General features: G+C 43.6%; 1 protein-coding gene across 6 annotated transcripts in view; it reads left to right on the top strand.

The window, feature by feature from the left end:
- Positions 1 to 20440, top strand: part of DTD1 (D-aminoacyl-tRNA deacylase 1) — a 205911-nt gene that overhangs the window by 161893 nt on the left and 23578 nt on the right. For 3 of the 6 annotated variants that reach the window (XR_007130142.1, XR_007130141.1, XR_007130140.1), the window contains one exon: positions 12842 to 13013. The exons of the other annotated variants lie outside the window; for them this stretch is intronic. The gene's annotated coding sequence lies outside the window, so the exon portion shown is untranslated. The remainder of the gene's footprint in view (positions 1 to 12841; positions 13014 to 20440) is intronic. 6 annotated transcript variants of the gene reach the window in all.

Genomic DNA, 20440 nt, shown 5'->3' with positions numbered 1-20440 from the left:
ACTTTCTGCATATATGAATATTTTCAATGTCTGTGTGTTTTTCTGTGTCTCACTGCCCTAACCTAGTTTCTAACAGCGCCCCAGGCAGAGTGTCTCTTACTTATGCACAGCTAAAGCTACATCCTAAGCCAGTTTCGCAGATGATTTCTTAAAACGTGACTTCTGAGGGATTTGCTCCTAAAAATCTCCTGTCAGCTACAGTGGCTGGGACAGTTACATGAAATGTGACATAGAACATCACATTATGACATATCTAATAATTACTGGGATGGGAGTTGTGAAAACAGGTTTTGTTTTGTGTTTCCCAGAGCATAGCATCTTATGGATTGGGTTGTTTTTCCAAAACAAGCTGCCAGAGACTGAGAGGTGTACCAGGACTCAAGCCTCCAAGAGGTACATGTGAGGGACGGGGAAAACTGCCATTTTCCTGCCGAGAGTGTCCCTACTATCGTAACAGAGGTGCCGGCATCCCAGACCCCGGCCCTTGCTATGACTTAGGACACTTATTTTTATGTAAAAATGTAGCAAAGCATTCAAAATCATTTTGTCGGAATAATTTGTTTTGTCAAAGAGTGGGACAAATAGGCGATGATTTTCTCTTAGAGCTCGGACCTCAAAGTGTAATAACATTAAAGTGTAAATAACATTATGGTCTTTTCCGATTTGGGTGGAGAACCCTGTCTAGTTTGTAAAGTGTTAGATCCAATAGATCACATGCGATACTCAGGTTGTATCAGTACTCATTTCTGTCTGGCTTAGCAGGGAGAAGAATAACCAATAGGTTTTTTGCCATTGACTGTTAAAGTGCACTTCTTAACAACACAAATGCAGATCAGACATAAACATTCTTCGAGGTTTTTATTTATTTATTTGTCAGAGTCAGAGAGAGAGCACAAGCAGGGAGAGTGGCAGAGGGGGAAGCAGGCTCACTGCTGAGCAAGGAGCATGATATAGGACTTGATTCCAGGACCCTGGGATCATGACCTGAAACGAAGGCAGATGCTTAACCAATTGAGCCCCCCAGGCGTCCCTAGACATGAAACATTCTTAAACCAGGTCACCTCATCTGTACCTACCTGCAGAAAATCTTTTAAGCAACTAGGCCTCTTTCCTTTGAGAAGTGGATAAACTTGGCCCTTTCCTCCTGAATTACCTAAGATTTTCAGGAAATATGTGTTTAGTTTATTCTGTTTTCATCTTTTTTCTTCATCTTTATTGGATTTCTAGTGCTTTATCAGCAGATCCTCATTTTTACTCCTAACTGGTTGTTTTTAAAAGTTTATTTACATGTTAAGTGTGATTTAACTATTTCCTGGGCTGGATTTTGTTTCTGAGGACACATATATTAATTTAGGTATTATATCCAACAACCTTTTTAAACAGACTTTCTAGTACTTTACAATCTGTAGACTATAGATTCTTTTGGGTTTTCCATGTAGTCATAGCAGCTGAGAATTATGACAGTTTTTACTTCTGGCATTATCATCTCTTTGCCTTTTATTTACTTATCTTACTCACTTAGTATTTCAGTAGGATGCTGAATGGAAGTGATGAGAGGAAACTCCCTTGTCTTTTCCTAATTTTAAAGGACATGCTTCTCTTGTTTTGCCATTGAGGTAGAGTTGGGTTGTTGTGTTTTCATAAATACTCTTTATCAGGTTTAAGGAAGTCCTTTTCTTTTTCTACTTTCTTAACATGGGTGAATGTTGAATTTTATCAAGCAGTGTTCATCATTCTGAGGCAACCACATGGGTCCACCCCCACTGAACCCTGTTAGTGTAGTGAAGCAGACTAATTTTCTAGTGTTCAACTATCCTTGCATTTCTTTTTGTTTATTATTTATTTATTTATTTGACACAGAGAGAGAGAGAGAGAGAGAGAGAGAGAGAGAGACAGCAAGAGAGGGAACACAAGCAGGGGAAGTGGGAGAGGGAGAAACAGGCTTCCCATGGAGCCAGGAGCCCAATGCGGGGCTTGATTCCAGGACCCTGGGATCCTGACCTCAACTGAAGGCAGACCCTTAACAGCTGAGCCACCCAGGCACCCCTGTCCTTGTATTTCTTGACAAAAGCCAGTTTTGGTCATGATACATCATTTTTTTGCTAGATTTGGTTTGTTAAGTTTTGCATAGGGCTTTTCTTTTATTTTTATCTGGTTTTGTTTATTTATTTTTTTAAGTAGGCACCATGGTCCCAACACAGAGGTTGAAGACCTAAGCTGAGATCAAGAATCCAACACTTACCCAACTGAGCCACCCATGCTGGGTGTAGAGCTTTTCTATGTTTACGAATGAACTTGGCTTACATTTTCCTTTTTTTTGCTCTATTATTATCTGATTTGTAATGGAGTTAGTATTATCTCTTAGAATTAATGAGTTGGGTATGTTCTCTCTTTTTCTCTCTTCTCTGTTACTTTGGAAACATGTTATCTGATTAGAATGATCTGTTCCTTAAATGTTGGTTGAATGTGTCTGTAAACCCATCTGGGACGGGTAGTTTTTTGTGAGAAGTGTTTTTTGCTCCCACTTTCAAAACCATTCTTGGTTCCTTTTGAGTTCGAAAACATTCTGCAGACTCTGAAGGTCATTTGGGGTGATGATAGAGACAGATGGGAAGCTGCAGGGGCGGGGCAGGCAGCGATGGTTCTTCGTTAGCTCCAGCCCTGTGCTCTGTCCTGGAGGAGGGACAGGGGGTCATATCAGCATCTGTGCATCATGGGAGATGAGGAGACACCATTCTCTTCAGGTAGTTCTCTAGCATTGAGTTGGAGATGTCCTGGGGTTCCATGAGGGTCTTGGCACTGTTTTCCTCTGATCCACATCTGTTAGCCAGGCTCCAGATGACAAGTCTGCCCTGGCCATCCATTCTTTAATGCACATGTTGGCCAGTACACACCTCATTCAGGCCCCTCTCTTGTCTCCCTATGCCCTTTCCTTTGGTGTAGTCCCGTGTTCTTACAACTTGAGTGGATGCATTTGAACCATATAGTCTGTGAGAATGGGGTCCCCTGGAGGTAGGCCTTGACCACTCTGCTCAATCCTGGCAACTTGCTTCTCTTGGAATCCTAACATACCTGGGACACTGGGTTAGAATCCAGTGGTGGAAAGGCACAGAGATGGTGCAGTCAGGTACAACATGCCCTGTGGAATTAGGCATATGCATTTTAAGCGAAAGTGACTAGGATGGTCATGTAGCTGGGATGGGAAAGATTTTACATGTGAATTTAAGATATCCACCACATTTGATAACTTCTCTTAAGTGTATGCCTGATTAGAGATTTAACACTTTTATGTTGGGTTTATCTGGCCTAGATAAATGTATTTTTTATTGACTCATTCACCATCTGCACGAATTTTACAATCCAGCTGTATCATTGGGGACTGTGCTTGTTCATCACAGGCACACTCTGAAGGCTGCACTGTTGAGGGCAGAATAAGAGACGTCTTATAGGTAGGTGGACTTGCTGAATCTGCAAAGTATGCTTTCAAGGAACGGGCTTAGTGTAGAAATGCTGGGTAAATGGCTGACTGGGACTTTGTAAATCATCATTCAAAGAGAGCAGATTTCAGGCAAGCCTGAAATTTGTATACCGGGTTCCCTTGAAATCTGAAAATACTGTCCCTTTTTTCTGCAAGCATAAAACACAGACACAACATACAATAAATGCTGGAGATTTAATTATTAAGTTAATGAAATCAATTTTTTGTGTCTGGTTTGTGGAAGGAGTCAACATCGCTTTAGACTGGGGCTTCTCAACCTTGACACCGTTGCTATTTTAGGCCAGATAATTCTTTATTGTTGGGGGCTGGCCTGGGCCTTGCAGGATGTTTAACAGCATCTGTGGCCTCTGCCTACTTGATGCCAGTAGTTCCTCCGCCCAGCTGTGACAAGCAAAAATGTCTCCAGACACTGACAGATGTCCCTGGCCATGGGAAGTCCTGGAAAGGGCAGGAGAAGTGCTGCTTTGCTGTATCGTGAGGCAGACTACTGATAACAATAGTTTTATCTTGGGGGTGCCTACGTGGCTCAGTGGGTTAAAGCCTCTGCTTTCGGCTCAGGTCATGATCTCAGGGTCCTGGGATCGAGCCCTGCATTGGGCTCTCTGCTCAGTGGGGAGCCTGCTTCCCTTCCTCTCTCTCTCTGCCTGCTTGTGATCTCTGTCAAATAAATGAATAAAATCTTAAAAAAACATAATAGTTTTATCTTAGAAAACTTATCCAGCTTCACCTACACTGCCTGGGTAATGCATTCACCAAAGCAGGCATGTTCCAAAGGATTCTGTGTTTCCAAAATTTTTAGTTTGTGGAGTAGAGCCTATTGCCAGGCTGATCACAAGAAGTAATGATCATCATATTCCAAACATTCTGTTTTCTGCAGTGAGCTCTGATTTTCAACACATGGTTCACGTTTCACACTGCAGTGTACTTCGTTTTGTGTTTATACTTCTACATGGTAATATGCAGGTGTAAATGTGTAATGTGCACAGGAAGGTGCAATGTATACTAAAGACTGTGACTTATTTAATAACACAAGAGATTGTTACAGGGGATTCGCAGACGGTACACGCATGTTTGTGCCAGTTCTTGAGTAGAGTAACAACATTTAACCTATTGCTTCCTACACTTGATGGTTCTGTGAGTTTGTATATTTTGGCAATAGGTCTAAAAACTTTTAAAGTGACTTAAATGATAGAGACATTTATTGTATCACATAACAAAGCGTTTAAAGGTCAGCCTTCCTTAACATGGTGCAAGTAAGGTCCACCAGGTCCAGGTTCCTTCTATTTTCCACTTACCCTTCTAAGTGCTTTGCCTTTATTCACCTTTCTAAGCGTATTTCCAGGAGTTTCATGCAGACAGATGGCAGTGGCCAGAGGCAGAAGGACCATCTCTATCTCATGTCCCTTTTTAGGACCTTCCCCAAAGCCTCTATCTAGCAAACTTCTATCATGTTTGTTGGCCAGCATCCTGTTTCATACTTTTGTCTCACTCAATACCTGGCAAGATTCATGGGGTGCATAGGCCATGATGGCTTAAACTGTGGCCCCCGAGGGATCTACTGGTCAAGGGTGCACTCAGTAGGAATTCTGTCAGCAGGGAAGAATGGGGGCAGGGTGAATGGGCAGGAAAGGAGAGCACCTCCCACTGAGGTGTGTCAAGAGTGGTGCCTCTGAACACAATGTCCTAGTTTAAGAAATATAGTTAGGTGTCCAGAGCTCCTGTTCTACAGAAGAGTGATGTTCTTTTTTGCTTTAATAAATAGTATTTTCCTATTTTTCTGTTTTTATATGAGTTCTTGATTATAAACACTAAAGTTACATCAGAGTATAACTGCCAATTTTAGGTACAGTGTGGAGAATCCCATAAACAAGGACAAGCTGACAGCAGTGAGTAGCAAAGCAGAGAAGTGATTAAGACAGTGGTTGTAGATGTTCATGGGAAGTTAAGAAAGTCCTATGTTAGTATAGGTTAGAATAATTACTGCCTGAAGGCTGACGTCAGGCTTTGAAGTTCAGAGTCTATACACATTGATTTAGGTTGATGAGTGGCTTATGTTGTCATGGACCAGCCTTGAACACCCATCCAAATTGTATAGAGAAAGGAAGTGGAAAAGAGAGACAGAGGCCCCATGTGTGTGACTTTTTAACACCAAGTGACCCTTCTTGCTAACAAACTGGACCCAGCAATATCCTGGAATTTGGTCCCAGAGTCCTTCCTCTTAGGGAGAAGCAAGAGAAAGAGGAGGAGAGAGAGCTAGGGAGGTGGGTACATGCTTTTGCTTCTTTCTGGATACTTTTAGCCCAAGCAAGGGGCATGTAGAGGATGGTCCACCTTTTTTTTTTTTTTTAATTTTTTTATTTTTTTCAGCATAACAGTATTCATTATTTTTGCACCACACCCAGTGCTCCATGCAATCTGTGCCCTCTACAATACCCACCACCTGGTGCCCCCAACCTCCCACCCCCCACCCCTTCAAAATTCTCAGATCGTTTTTCAGAGTCCATAGTCTCTCATGGTTCACCTCCCCTTCCAATTTCCCTCAACTCCCTTCTCCTCTCCATCTCCCCTTGTCCTCCATGCTATTTGTTATGCTCCACAAATAAGTGAAACCATATGATAATTGACTCTCTCTGCTTGACTTATTTCACTCAGCATAATCTCTTCCAGTGAGGATGGTCCACCTTTAAGCATGTTGACTTCATCCAGATGGTGCCAGTTTAGAGATGTGGAACCAGGAGTGTGTGGGGAAAAAGCCTACTTTATTTTCTCCAAGAGGCCCTTGCACTGGAAAATTTGTGGGGGAAATGCCATACAAATCTAAAAAATGACCAGTGTTTGGAATGAGGCGTCCTTCTCAGTCACCTGACACTTACTGCTTGTTGCCAGCTTCAGGTCCACACCTGCTGGGGACATGTGAAAACACTGCGCTGCATTTAGGAAGATAAAATTCAGGCTTCAGGTAGCAAGCCATGTTTCAGTCCAGGAAGCCTCATGGTATTCAGGAATCTGTAGTAAAAATCACATACCTAAAAGGAGTGGATATGTAGGCTTGCAAGTGCTCAGAAAAGAAAAAGCTAGGAGACAGAGGTTGGGGTTGTGCTCTAAGACTTGTATTCCCTGAGCTTTTGTGTTTTGTCTGCTATTTGTCCTCAGCCTTCTTTGAGAATTCCATGGCCAGAAACCTCAGTTCTTCTACCATAGTTGCTGATTGTTTTTAATAAATTGGCTTATACTAAGTGGTAATAGATTTCAAAATTCCATTGGTAAATATTATTATCAAGACAAACAGTAACATGAATATTGTCCTATAACTCAGTCATAGTTTATGTATTATGTTTCTAACCTAGAACATGATTTGGGATCTGTAATGGGCACTAAATAGTATATATTTTTTCGTTTTTCTCCAAATTGTCCTAAAAAGAAGAGCCCTCCATTCCTCTGGCAAGATTTAAAGTATTTGCAAATATTATTTTGGTTTCAGATAATTGGGAATCTATTTCATTTTTGTGTAAGACTTCCAAGGAAGGAAATGTGTCAGCTGTCAGCGACCTGTCATAGGCCCCTCCAGAGCAAACTAGTGCTTACATAATAGAAATTGGACTAAGATGCTGCCTCCTTTTTCTTTTTATTTCTTTTTTTTTTCTTTTTTAAAGTAATGGAATGGATGTTAAATGGATTTATTTAAAAAGATTTTTTTAAAGATTTTATTTATTTTTAGAGAGAGTGTTTGTGAAGGCACAAGCAGGGGGAGGGTCAGAGGGAGAGGAAGAGATGCAGACTCTCCGTTGAGTGCGGAGCCCGCCACGGGGCTCAATCTCATGACCCTGATAAGATCAGGGCCTCAGCTGAAACTAAGAGTTGATGCCTAACTGACTGAGCCACCCAGGCATCCCTACATGGATTTATATTTTTATGAGGAAATAGTTACGAAGCTGTTCCTTAGCTTCTGTGGTGAAGTCAGAAGTTTGACAGAATTTGTTTCTGTCGGGTATGGTTCTGTTGGGCCCAGTTCTGTTGGATCTGGTTCTCTCATCTGACAAGTGCATTGTGCCTTAGCAGGAGCCACTGTTGTTGTTGTTGCTTAAAATTTATTTATTTTATTTATTTTTTATATTTTGGATGTGTTTATTTTATTATGTTACATTAGTCCCCATGCAGTACATCATTAGTTTTTGATGTTGCGATCCATGATTCATTGTTTGCATATGACATCCAGTGCCCCATGCAATCCGTGCCCTCCTTAATACCCATCACCCGGCTAACCCATCCCCCCACCCGTCCCCTCTAAAACCCTCAGTTTGTTTCATGGAGTCCATAGTCTCTCATGGTTTGTTTCCCACTATGATCTTTCCCCCTTCACTCTTCCCTTCCTTCTACTACTGTCCTCCATGCTATTACTTAAGTTCCACAAGTAACTAAAACCATATGATAATTGACTCTCTCTGCTTGACTTATTTCACTCAGCATAATGTCCTCCAGTCCTGTCCATGTTGATGCAAAAGTTGCGTATTCATCCTTTCTGTTGGCTGAGTAATATTCCATTGTATGTATAAACCACATCTTCTTTTTCCATTCATCTGTTGAGGGGTGTCTTGGCTCTTTCCACAGTTTGGCTATCGTGAACGTTGCTGCTCTGAACATTGGGGTGCATATGACTCTTCTTTTCACTACATTTGTATCTTTGGGGTAAATACCCAGTAGTGGAATTGCTGGGTCGTAGGGTAGCTCTATTTTTAATTTTTTGAGGAACCTCCACACTGTTTTCCAAAGTGGCTGCACCAACGTACATTCCCACCAACAGTGTAAGAGGGTTTATTTATTTTAGAGAAAGAGTGTGTGCGAGGGAGTGCACAAGTGGGGCAAAGCCAGAAGGAGAGGGAGAGTGAGAGAATCCAAACAGAATCCCCACTGAGTGTGGAGCCCAACATGGGGCTCATTCTCATGGCCCATGAGATCCTGGCCTGAGCCTAAACCAAGAGTTGAGTGCTTAACTGAATGAGCCATCCAGGCACCCCCAGGAGCTACTTTTTGCTAACATTTTCTGTAAGATGCCATGGTCATCTTGAGTAAGATTCCGTGATAGTCTTGTTTTGAACTCTGAGGCGCTCCCAGGTTGTCTCACCCTTAGACCTTGACTCCTAGTCACAGTCTGTTTTCAGTTGATTACATCTCTCTCTCCGAGACAGCAGTCAGTGTCGTCATTGTACTCCATCAGCATTTTCTCGGACTTGGCCTCCCAGTTACAACTGTGCTTCAGTGGATGTCTAGCAAGAAACCTCCAAGGCATGGTCAGCATTTTCTCTCATTCCTGCATCTTGGTCTGTGTCTGGTGTGGTGTTTATCCCTTGGAATTCAGACAGGCCTTCCTGGGTGATCAGAGGCAGATGTTGAGGAATGCTGGAAGCCTGTCTCCCTCTGCTCTACTCTTGGGCTCTTTCCAGGCATTTGGGTGCTGTGCTTGGTTCTAGAGAACTGGAATCTTTGTGTGCTGCTCCCTCCATCTGGATGGTTTTGTCTTAGTAGAGGAGGTTGCTTGGTGCCAAAACATTGATTGGCTTGTCCTCAAGTTCACTTTTTCGGGCTCCTCACAGGTTCAGGGATGTGTCTGAATGAATGGGTGTGGCATGGAAAGGCCTCTGGCATAGCTGGCCTGTGAATAACTGATTGAACCTGAAGTTTAGACATTTATTTTGCCAGCCTGACCTTCCTAGTGACAGCAGAGGCATTTTCCTTTCCTGCTTCGTCAAACTCATTCTTCATCTGTTTGTCCAGAAATGTTCCTGATCTTGATGTCATAATTGAAAATTGTGCAATTTATTTGTCCGCTCGTGAGCCCATATTTGTATTCTCATCACGAAATTGCACTGTATAAGTGATCTCACACCACAAACACAGCAATGATGGTGGGGGCGTGTCAATCCAGGTTTTTTCCTTACAGAGTACTGACATAATTCAGCCCAGTTAATCATCAGTGTAAATGTAAGATGTTGGCACCAAAATTTAGTTACTTTGTGCATGGACATGAAGAGAGTGACATCTTGGAGAGGTTTCTGAGGGAGCCCTGTTGGCTGATTGGGAATTCTACTCCTCTTCTCAGGAAGGTGGTCTCAGTAGGGAATGTCGCTCCTTTGCCTGTTGTGGAAGATCCAGATTTAATCCCAGGGCTTTGGTATGGTTTGCTGCCATTTTGTTGCACTTTTGCTCCCAGTCCAGTCCAGACTGAGGAGATGGGGACACAGCATTTTCTTAAGATGTCAATTGCCAATGGAAGGGTGGGGAGAAGGGGCTTGGGAGTGACTTTCTCTTTCCCAGAGAAAGGAAATGTTGGAGACTAAGTTTGGAGAATTACTGTCTTTGTGTTTTAGGAGCCTGTTGGCTTTGTGAACTGAGAGCCGGTGAGGATGGTGTGTGGGCTTCTGTCGCTGGGGCCTGTGGCAGTGAGGAGTTGGTGGAGGGATGGCATGCACCTTCCCAGGCAGGCTGTGGCAAGGTGCTGGGGTCAGGCCCAGTGCTTGGCTGCATGCATGGAAGCCGGTCAGAGCTGACTGTGAGCTGTAGAGCTGCAGGCCAGACTGGATGCTTCCTGAGCTCCTGCGGTGCTGGGGGCAGGACTACTCTGGGGGCTGGCAGGTGGCCCTCCGTCCAGCTCCCAGAGAAGACCAGGATGCTGAAGCTTAGGCTCTGAAGATGATTAGGAGTGGGGTGGTCCTGGAGTCTAGGCATGCACACAGGTCTGGGCAGGAAACAGGGTGATGGGGTGGGTTTGGGAGAGTTTAGACATCCTACAGCATGAAAGGCAAGGGGAAGAGAAGTGGGAAATGAAGCACTTTCAGGCCAGTTCAAGGAGAATTTTCTGGAAGGCACTGAGGGTGCATTGACTTGATCCAGGGTTCTAAATGGGGAGTGACTTTATTTTTTCAACAGTTTTACTGTTTTACTGAGATATTATTCACATACAGTTCACCCACTTTAAGTGTACAGTTCAGTGACTTTTACTATGTTCAGAATTGTGCAGCCATCCCCACAATGGGTTTTAGAACGTTCCCATCACCACTGAAAAGCCCAGCGCTTTTTAGCTCTTGCTTCCCATTCCTGCCCCCATCTCTAGCCTCAGGCAGCAGTGGTTTTCTTTTCTGCGTCTACAGATTTGCCTGCCTTGGACAGTTCAAATAAATGGAATCATGCTCTATATGGTCTTTGGTGCTTGGCTTTTTTTTTTTTTTTTCCACTTAGCATAATGTTTTAAGTGTTCATCCACATTGTAAGATATAACACTAGTTCAGTCCTTTTATTTCCGGATAATACTCCATTGTTTAGCTCTATCACATTTTGTCTGTCAGGTGATGGACATTTGTGTTGCCTCACTTGATGGACATTATGAATAATGCTGCTAGGGAGGGCTATTTACACACCCATCGACTTGGCATTTTGACTGCATCTGTGGCTGAGTACAGGATAGATTGGAAGGGGACAGGATGAGGCAGGGAACATTGTTAGGTAGTTGCAGAAGTCTCTGTAAGTCCTTTTCATACTTCTTTAGGTGCGGAATCTTGCATTTTAGCTAAAGCCCCATGCAGAACTGGAGTGTATAAAACAGATTAAATGAAGCTACCCTTGATAGCAGTGTGGAGGCCTAGAATCCCTTGCACTCAGTATCCCCCTTCCATGAAGCTGATGGGGTGGGGGTGGGGAGTTGGTTTTTGAGAAGTTACAAAAGTTGGTTGTATTGGTCAAAGAGGGGTTTCCCATGGGCAGTGTGGCCGGCTGGAGGAGGAAGAGGAGGCTAGGAGCTGGAAGCCAGGAGCTGGGAGAGTGTTTGTGTGTGTAGGGGTGGTGGAGGGAGAGAAGCCTGGAGGGGTTTGGATTTGGCTCTTCCATTGACTCAGAATCTGATGAGCCCCTCCTGGCCCCCGGCCTCCCTGTCAGGCATAGACCACTTACTGGATGTTAGTAACCCCTTAGCTACAAGGCTGGAGGGATAAGCTGGCTGAAAGGTTCCCCTGGGGTGTGGGAAGAGGGAAGGCACTCGTGGTGTTGTGGCTTCTGGTCAGAAGCCCCAGCAAGACATGGCTGGGGGCTGGGCAATACTCCCTCTCCCCACAACCTCCATTAGCCCCTCTCCAAAGCAGCTCGCTGTAGTTTAATTTAAGATGGTATTCCCTCTGCATCCTCAGTTTAAGACAAGTCCTTCAGGGGCGCCTGGGTGGCTCAGTGGATTAAGCCACTGCCTTCGGCTCAGGTCGTGGTCTCGGGGTCCTGGGATCGAGCCCCACATCTGCCTGAGCTCCCTGCTGAGTGGGGAGCCTGCTTCCCCCGCTCTCTCTGACTGACTCTCTGCCTACTTGTGATCTCTCTCTCTGTCAAGTAAATAAATAAAATCTTAAAAAAAAAAAAAAGACAAGTCCTTCAGCCCAGTGTGTCTCAAATTTTAGGTGCACGTGAACCCCCCCTGGGGGTCTGGTCCAGCATGGGCTCTGATCTGCTAGTCTGAGTGGAACCAGAGAGTTTGTCTTTCCAACTAGCTCCCGGGAAATGCAAAGAGCATCTTGGAGCAGCGGGGGCCAGCCCCAGTTCCAAACAGGTTGTTGCTGCTCAGCCTCTCTCTTTTGGTGTCTGGTTGTGGGAATCAGGAAAGTAGAGTGAGGTAGAGTAACCCAAAGGTTGTCTAGTCTTTTTAGGACCTTATTGGCACAGGACACTTGACAACAATACCCGTTCAGGATGTTCAGACCCGTTCAGGTCTTCCTCAGAGTGGGGCTGATGGGTGAGGAGAAGTACCTGTACTGTTTCCTGGGTCTGTCTCATACTATGTGTATTTTGAGTCAGGAGAATCCAGACAGTAGGATGGATGGCTGTGTGAGCAACGCTTCTCTGCTCTATTTCATTGTTAGCAAACTTCCCCTCAGGAGGTGATACTCCTGATAGCATCCTGAGAACTGAGACGTGCCTAATTACAGATTTATCTCGGAGCGGGGTGGAGCAGCTTTTGTTTGTTCTGAAACTATAGCGGATGCTTTCACAAATACGTTTTCTCCCACACAAATTGCACTCATGAGAGTTTTGTGGGGGTTGGCTAACATTTCTTTTTAGAAGTAAATGGTAATGATAGCAAACGTCAAATTTCAGAAGAAGTTTGAGTGCTACGGCTCTGGTCCGCAGTGGGTGTCTGTGTGTGCACCCTGAGACTAAGCAGTTTCAGCCATGTTGCAGGGGCGTCCAGAGCTGGGTTTCAGTTGAATCCAGGAGTGTCAGAGTAATACTACTGAAGAGCACTTCCTTCTGTCTGACAGGCTGCACACTTGAGAATTGTAAGTTTGTGATCAAGAGTTTTTGCCTCTTTAGATATTCTCTTTGGAGGCAAGTCAGATTGCTGGAGCTGTTTAGACAAAGCAGTGACTAAAGATGAAGTGTTGTCACTCTTGTGTTTAAAAAAATTTATGACACTATTTGCTAGCTGGGAGAGAACGTGTGGAACGTATGGAACACACATGCATGTGAAGAGCATAACATTCAGGTGAGCATGCAAGGATCTGCCTCCTAAGCCTAAGAGTAGAGCATATGCCATACCCAGCGGCCTTCCTGTCCCTGCCCCCACCTCACCTGTGTCTTGGTGACCTGTGTCCAGGTCAGCCTGGGTCCTGTCTCTCAAAATGGCTTTGAGCACATGCGTGTCCCTAAGCAGCAGTATCTGGCTGGCTTGCTTGTTTTCTAACATTTTTAACTTTTTTGACGTAGGCTCCACACCTGCGCCCAGTGTGGAGCCCAGCACGGGTCTTGAACTCACGACACTGAGATCAAGATCTGAGCTGAGATCGAGAGTTGGGCACTTAACCAGCTGAGCCACCCAGGCACCCATGGCTTTCTTGTTTAATGATGGAGATGGGAGTTCTAGTTTTTGATTACTGCAGTCAACAGGCTTTTCATAGCAACACTTCAGATCAGGTGAATCAGTTTGTACAGAATGTCCCCTAATTTATTTAAAGAATCCCTCTTCTTGTGAACTTTCAGGTTGCTCCACAGTTTTTACTGTTGTAAAAATGAGTGCAGTGAACATCCTTTCGTATGTATCTTTGTGTACTAAGCCACTTGTTTTCCACAAGATAATCCGAAGAGGTGGAATTGCTGGGTCATACTGTGCTTAGTGCTTTGAAATGAGCATTGCCAAGTTGCGCCCCTAAGACCCGAATTTACACTCTCCACGAATGATATATAATGTTCCTTTCCTCAGACCCTTGCAAAGTCTGATTATTATCATTGTTTAATCCTTGTCAACTTGATGAGTAATTATATTGTATCTTGTTTTTATGTGAATCAATTTGATTGCTAGTAAAGTTGAACTCTTTTCATAAGCTTATTAAGTGTTTGTATTTCTTCATTTCTTTAAAAAAAATTTTTTTTGAGAGAGAGGGAGAGCAAGAAAGCTGGGGGAGGGGCGGAGGAAGTGGGAGAATCTCAGGCAGACTCATGACCTATGCCAAAATCAAGAGTCAGATGCTTAAGTGAATGAGCTACCCAGGCACCCCGGCATTTCTTTACATTTTAAAATATTACTTGTGAATCTGGGTTTTTGGATCCCAATAAGTTTGATTAATTTCTTATTTACATTTTTTCTATATACATTTTTATACATTTCTATACATTTTATATATACATATATACATTTTTTCTATATAAATGTATACTCATTTTATTGGTCCTATTATTTAACACAATTTCCTTTTTTACTCTCTTAAGAGACTCTAGTTCTATGAGTAATTTATGCATTTTTTTTTTTGAGGATGTGAATGGCTGTAATACATTCTGAATACTTGCATGTTTGCAAACGTCCTGGTCGATATTGAATTTTTGGGTCACCATCTTTTACTCTCAGACTCTGTAGGCATCGTCCTGATGCTTGGTTGGCTTTCTTCCTTCCCTTTGTCCACCCATCTGTTGTCACACAGTATTCTTTTATTCCTCTGACACACGGTTTATTAATATTTCCTGTGTCCTGACTCTACAGTGGCACTTAGTGTCATGGAAGAGAAGACAGGTGGCCTCTGTGAATTTCTTTTAAATTTCCCTGATGGTTGGTCCTTCTAGGATATTCTTGAGCCTTTCCTTAGTCCGGGGTTTGTTCTCCAGTGATGTCTTTGCTTGCTTTTTCTGTGTTTGCTCTGATCTCCTCTGTCTTGCAGCTGACTTCTAAGTTTCTGCTCCTTTTGCTTAGAGTCTTGTCCTCTCGATATTGGAAGGATTATATGAATTGATTTTTCTGAATCATTCACTTTTTTTATGGTATTAGATCTGTTGCTAACTATATCTGCTGTTTGAGCTTTCTTAAACATATTTTTAATTATTTATTAAAGTAATTATAATTATGTGCTTGATTCAAAATCAGGTAATTCCTAAAGGCTTATAATGAAAAGTAAACCCCTTTGCCTGTTTTTCCTTATCCCATTTCTGATCCACACAAATGAGAACCTTTAACATATATATATTTTTTAAGATTTTATTTATTTGACAGAGAGCACAAGTAAGCAGAGCAGCAGGCAGAAGGAGAGAGAGAGACGCAGGTTCTCCTCTCAGCAGGGAGCCTGATGCGGTGCTTGATCCCAGGACCCTGGAATCATGACCTGAGCTGAAGGCAGCTGCTTAACCAACTGAGCCACTGAGGCACCCCTAACATATTTTTTTTTTAAAAGATTTTATTTAGAAAGAGTGAGTGAGAGAGAGAGCATGAACGAGGGTAGGGACAGAGGGAAGGGAGAAGCAGATTGCACTGCTGAGCAGGGAGCTTGACACTGGGCTCAATCCCAGGACCCTGGGATCATGACCTGAGCTGAGGACAAAGGCTTAACCTACTTAACCCGGTGCCCCACCTTTAACATATTTGAAGCTATTTCTTTGAGTACTTTCTTCTCTATCCCTAAATAATAAACTTCTATTGTTTCTTGATATATTAAATTCGGGCATTATTTCATGCTACTTAGTTAGCACTGTTCACCTCCTACACCCTCCATCTTTCTGGTATTGGGATATCATTGATTATTTATTTTTCAATACCATTATTTTTAGTTGAACTAATATTTACATTATATTTTTAGTTGAACTAATATTTACATTGTCTCGATTCTGGAACTGCTAGGTACCACAGACTTAGTTACCACCAAAAATCTTGGGATTTTTTTTGTTTTTTGGTCTTATTTGGCTTTTTGCTTTTCTAGGATTATGTACCTGTCTTTCTCTTCTTGAAATTTTACTGAAAGTACTGTATTTAAGCCTGCTGCTCCAAACTGCTCTTTGCTAGAGGCCTCTTCTGTGAGAACCCAGTTCTGGAGCCCTTGCCGTGTTCCCAGTGGATGGGTTGCTCCCCAGGGTGCCAAGCCCTCATTTCGCCTAAGCCTGGCAGTGATTTCTCTCCCAGAGAATGTCCACTATTTCTCTGGGTCCCATGTCTTCCTCTTTCCTGGACTATTGTTACTTTGTACAAAAATTCTTCATTGTTCCACAAATCTGCTCCACTGGCATTTGTACAACATATAGACCAAGTGGGTCAGAAAAAACGTCCCACTCCCCCTTTTTTGAAGTCTTGCAAATTGAAGAAACATTTTGAATCATTTAAAGAACACTATTAGTTTGAAATGCTCATGAACAGTTTTCTGTTACCAATTATGCACTGGAATAGCAAAACTGAACTTGCTTTAGTGTCTCCTTAAACTTTGCTGCAGTTCGAATGTTTATGAACTAGACATGAGCCAACAGCTTGATAGAGGTTGACTTCAGTCTAAAGTAGATGTTGACCAAAGAGTTGCCTGTTATTTCTGCCTTCAAATAGCTTATGGCCTAAAAAGCAAATGCACACTGGCACAGAGGAGGAGAGAAGAATCCATTCCCTTGGTGTGTGGAGTGAAAGAAGGCCAGCCTCTGGCCTCCCAAAGACTGTGGGCTTTTCTTTCAGTAGAGGGGAAATGGTTACTCCTTTCCTATAACTCTTGAAATTTTAAAATTAGCCCTCACCGAAGCAAAAGCCCAGGCCCCTGATAGAATGAAGAGTTGAGAAGTGTAAAGGGCAGTGATACCTTGTTCTGTAATAGACTTAGGGAGTGGAGGGCAACACCATAAAAGTCCTGGCTACTAGAATATGTAGTGTGCTGGGGGGATGGGTGATCAGTGTTCAGAGCATCAGCATATAGAATAAAGTGTTGTGGGATTATACTCCCAGCTTGCTCAGTTGTCCCTTCACGTTGCTGCATCCTTTAGGGCTGTGACTAGGTGTGTGATCCCAAGCATTGCCACTGCCCTCCAGTGTCCAGGTGTGTAAACCAGTGTTAGGACGCTGGTTAAGGGAGGGTCAAGTAACAGATTACACAGAGTGAATTATCACATTAACATATGGCTAATTTCGATGAGTTTAAAATGTTTCTGACTTGGGTCCTCCCAGAGTAAGAGGCTTTAGATAGAGGTCTTCCAGGAAGCACACTGAGACATGGCAGAGAAAAGCCTACTAAGGCCGCGTTGGTGATCCTTGGGGACCCTCTGGAGGACTGTATAAGACTTTTTCAGAGTTGGCACCGTGATGGGGGGGGAAGCTGGGTTTTGAACCCCGCAATTCTCATTTCTCGGTGGCTGAACTCATTCCTAGAGGTGTTGACTTCTGATATATTTGGCCTGCCCTGCACTTGTGGCTAGTCCCTGCCCCTGGCCAGACGGTGTCCTTAGGCAGAGAGGTACAGGCCAGAAGTTGTGGGCTTGCAGGCGGTTGTCTGCTGACACTGCAGTGATCTCTGGGCTAGGGGACACGGTGGGTGCTGGTAGCATCTGCTGTAGTGGACCAATTTGGAGATCTGAGGGCAGCTGCACTGATACAGAAACACATGCCTGGGCTGACCTTGAACCCCTTGGCACATCCCACAGTGGCCTAAAACAAGCCCCACTATGTGTGTCTGTTCGATGAGGGAGTATGCTGATGGGACTTCGTGAAGTAAGAATAATAGGAAAGACAACTGAACACCCCCATCTTCAACCCCCCATCATTTTTGCATGCTTGAGAGGGTTTTTGTAAACAATGGGGAATTAGAAAATGAAATTAGCTTGCACGATTTCAGATGGGAACAGATGCCTGCCTGCTTGCGTTTTTTTTAAATTCCCACAAAAACCTCAAGCAGAGTTAATAATGTATGAAAATTAGGTACCATGTGTGCACTTTGCTTCGTAATGTTTTTATTAAGCAGCCCGTTGATTTAAAAATAACACAATAGTTGACATAATGGCAGACACTGTGGTGTATATGGAAACATCCTCTTTGAATGTTCTGTCAGGTTTTCCATTACACAAGGAATTTTTTTAAAAGTGCTTTCAGAATTATCACATAATATGAAATTATATCAAATTACAGTTTGATAAAACAAATTGCCCAAATACAAATTCCAGTTGCTTTAAAAAAATGGCTTAGTCAATTAGAGATAATCTGTAGAAGTAGGTTTCTACAGATTGTTAAAATTCCACAGGAGAGTCACACTTTTGTCTTCTCAAATTTTGGCCATGTCATTTGCCGGTTGGAATTTGCCTCTCTTCTTTGTTCTTCCCACCCTCTGCCACTCTGGCCTGTAAGTAGCAGGAAGAAACAGGGAGAAGTGAAAGGTCATAAACCCAGGAGTTTCCAGTAGCTCAAGAGATTCCCTGGTTCTGAAGGCAAAGCCAGTCTGTACCAAGTTGATATGCATTGGACTAGCAGGTGGAAGTATCCCCACCCAGAGTTTGAGTGTAGGTCTCTGCCATTCTTTGAAGAATCCACTTAAGAAGGTGTCTCATGCATTGTGGAAGGGCAGCAGGCTGCTTTAGTCACTGTGCTGGTCCCCTTAGCCTCTGCTGCATCTCCTTGGTAGTAATACAAGGTTGCCTCCTGGTTTATCAGGTCTAGGAGAGCACACTGAGGCACAGGGAAATCTAGTAATTCAGCCTAACCCTCAGAAGGTTCATTGCTGATTGAATATTTCTGTATTCTGCAGCGCTTCACTCATACATTACTGTGAAATTATTAGCTATTCAACAAAGCATATATCTAGTGTCAGCTTGTTTTGTTTATCTGCAGGGTGAGCGAAGGACCACACAGGGCAATTTAAACAACTTGACAGAATCAGGGCATTTTTTACTGGTGGTGGTAGTTGCTGGACACTAAGGAAAGACAGTGAGCATTGTGGAAAGTTCTAAAGCTATTGAAATGAGTTAACGGGGCTGATGAGTTTGGGGCATTTTGTCCTTTAACTCATGTCCTTTTAAGGGAGCCTAGCTGGGCATGTCCTTCCTTTGCAACCTCCTGTGATTCCCCAGTTGTGCCTCTTGACACCACCAGGGCCACAGGTGTGGGCCAGCACCCTCAGAGTAATAATACCTTGTGGTATTTTAAAAGTAATTGCAGAGGAGACATTTGATCTTTATGACTTGCACCATAAGGCTTTCTTGGAATCTTTGCAAGGGTTGGTTGGAACAGAACTTTCCATCTCCACTACGGTCTATAAAAATCATAGTAACTGACTTCATGGGGCTTGAGTTTTTCTTTTGTTATTTTCTTCACTCTCTAATTAGATTTTGCTCATATGTGGGACAGAACAGCCTGGCAGGAAATAATCAGCATTAAAATAACTCAAAGATGGGGCCGTGGGGGTGGGCCCGACATTGCCCTTGCAAGAATAGAGACCAGGTTTGATGTCCTGGACCTATGGCTCACCCCAGGAGCTCCTGTCCCAGTGAGCATTTCCTCCAAAAGGAGGCAGGTCAGCTGGAGTCTTGGCTGGGAGTCTGGGAGACCTGGTGCTTTTCCCAGCCTGGCTGGTGCCTGGATGTGGTCTTGGGTATACTCTCTCTCAACTGACTTCACCTTCATAGTTCTCAAAAGCAATCTGGGAATCATAGTATCTGTCCTTGACTTCTTGGAATGCTAAAGGTGGCAAACTATCACAGTCTGAGGGGTCATTGATGTCCCGAGGGTGAATAAAGACTTTAAAGAACTGAAATTAAAATTTTAGGTTAGGGGCACCTGGGTGGCTCAGTGGGTTAAAGCCTCTGCCTTCGGCTTGGGTCATGATCCCAGGGTCCTGGGATCGAGCCCCGCATCAGCCTCTGTTCATTGGGGAGCCTGCCTCCTCCTCTCTCTCTCTCCCTGCCTTTCTGCCTACTTGTAGATCTTTGTCTGTCAAATAAATAAATAAAATCTTTAAAAAAAATTTTCAGGTTATGTCTGTGGTTCCTTTGAGGAAGGAGGTGTTTTCTTCTGTCAACCCTAGGCTCAAAAAGGAGAAAGAAGAGGGCGCCTGTGTGGCTCATTAGGTTAAGCATCTGCCTTTGGGTTAGGTCATGATCTCTGGTTCTTGGAATCGAGCCCCATGCTGGGCTCCCAGCTCAGTGGGGAGTCTGCTTCTCCTCCTTCTGCCCCTCCCCCTTGCTCATGCTCTCCTTCTCTCTCTCTCAAATAAATAAGTAATCTTTAAAAAAAATTAATTTTTTTTAAAAAAAAGGAGAAAGTGGGGCACTTCGGTGGCTCAGTGGGTTAAAGCCTCTGCCTTCGGCTCAGGTCATGATCCCAGGGTCCTGGGATCGAGCCCCACATCGGGCTCTCTGCTCAGTGGGGAGCCTGCTTCCTCCTCTCTCTCTGCCTGCCTCTCTGCCTACTTGTGATTTCTGTCTGTCAAATAAATAAATAAATACTCTTTTAAAAAAAAAAAAAGGAGAAAGAGGAAGACCTTGACATGGTTTACATGGGACGTATGGGAACTTAGGAGGACATCAACAAGAAGCTGTAGTTTTTCGCTATCATTGCCCCAGACTACGTTGGAAGCAAATTTAAGACACCATCTCACTCTAAGAATGATCCTTCCATCAGGAATTCCTAGGCACCTGTTTTGTTCTGAAATGACTTGCAAAGAAGTCAGTTTTCTAGAGCCCCTTCAAACCTGCACCCAG

The sequence above is a fragment of the Lutra lutra genome, chromosome 9 (genome assembly GCF_902655055.1).
Source record: "Lutra lutra chromosome 9, mLutLut1.2, whole genome shotgun sequence".
In the NCBI taxonomy this organism is placed as follows: Eukaryota; Metazoa; Chordata; class Mammalia; order Carnivora; family Mustelidae; genus Lutra; species Lutra lutra.
Note: the sequence above shows the minus strand (reverse complement) of the source record. Positions and strands in the feature narration are given on the sequence as shown.